The sequence below is a fragment of the Oryzias latipes genome, chromosome 2, assembly GCF_053564925.1.
Source record: "Oryzias latipes strain Hd-rR chromosome 2, Olatipes_Hd-rR_3.1".
In the NCBI taxonomy this organism is placed as follows: Eukaryota; Metazoa; Chordata; class Actinopteri; order Beloniformes; family Adrianichthyidae; genus Oryzias; species Oryzias latipes.
In genome coordinates this window covers 15,083,135-15,084,816 of record NC_136238.1, presented here as the reverse complement: position 1 = coordinate 15,084,816, position 1,682 = coordinate 15,083,135, and positions in this window count along the sequence as shown.

Below are 1,682 nucleotides of genomic sequence, written 5' to 3'. Positions count from 1 at the left end.
TTGCGAGATTTCCACCGCTTTCGACCTTTCGCACCAAACCTCTTCCAACTGTAGGTGGAGAGCATGTGCTAGTAGTAGAAACAGTACAAACAGAAAAAGAAGAAGAAGCCCCAACCCAAGCCCAGGGTCCAGTGTGAGCGCAGGACACGCTCCATAACATGCTTGGTGTGCCCGTAACTTTAGGCGAACTAAAACAACAGTGCCCCTTATAATCCATAGCGACTCATAAATGGTTTAATTCTGGTTTGGTTAGTGATGTCAAAGCGATTTTGAGAAATCCACGTTGCTCTGTCAAAATGTCGGTTTGTTTTTTTACGTGTTGCAAACAAGTTTGAGAGAAACAGGTATTGTAACATGTAGCTGTGTCAGACTCTCTGTTACTAACAAAGTTGGGAATTAGCATAGTCACAGTAACGTTTGGTTTAGCAGTGTCAGTTGGGAGTTATTGGGAATATGCTAACCTGGCTATTGTGTACGTAGTCAGACTATGTTTTTTTTTTTTTTAAATGGTATCAACAAGGTTGGTAGTTAGCGTAGGCACAGCAACATATTTTTTAGCGGTATCAGTCTGTTCTTTTAGCGAATTGCAGACAAGGTTGGGAGTTAGAGGTATTGTGAATTATCTATTATGGCTGATGCTTCTAATATGTCTAATGTGTAAGCGTGTCACAAACAAGTTCTAGAATTACTGTGAACAAAGTCAATAAAGTCTGACTGACGGATATACTATACCTCTGACTGTTTAAGATTTGCTCGCTTAATGCGTCTTATGGTTTGGTGCAACTTATATATGACATAATTTCAAAAGTAGACCATTCATTGATAGTGCACCTTAAAATCCGGTGTGCCCTATGGTGAGGAAAATATGGTGCATTTACTCAAAAACTTTGATAACACACTATAAAAGTTAAACACTACATTTTTTAAGCCTTTTCTTAGTCAGGCCTGCTCACTTGTGGTTCTCAAGATGTTATTTTTGAAACTAACTTGTTGCAGAATCTGAATCTAACAGCAGTGTAGAAATTATTGATCAAGCAGAGACTGGATGATTTTTGAATTTTGACAATGAGGTTGATGGAAAAATTGCTATTTTTTTGGATGATAAAATATAAGAAAGGACTAAAGAGGGAAAGAATTCAAATCTGTGAAGAGTTTAACAATAAAGCTAACCAATGATAAATGAGTTATTTTGATGTGGATGAATGAATTTAGCATTAGCACGCTCACTTTAGCATTAGCATGCTACATTCTTTGGAGTTCTGTTCAAATTTCATTCAAGCCTTACGTTTTTTTTCCTCTCAGCGACTTAAGCAATTTATCTATGAAGTTACTTTAGTCTTCCACCTTGCAAAAGGCATTAAAAAAAAAGAAATGTAAATCAAAAATTTAAAATCAAAGTAGAAATAGAAGCAGGGAAACACAGCTAGAAACACAGAGAAAGAAAATCTTTTAGAACCAATCCAATTTTTTTCACTCTCAGTGTCAACTTGACTAATAGTAACAATTCTTGAAAAGAGGGATGCCACTCTTCAATTCAGTTTACAACAACGGAGCAAAGCTACAAAGCTAGTTTAGTGGGCAAAGGGCGAGTGCTCTCCACAAATGAGAAGACTTTCAATGGCTTTGTTGTCCTTTGTGTTGTGCAAGTGTTTATAGCTCCTTGCTGACACTGCAAGCCGCTC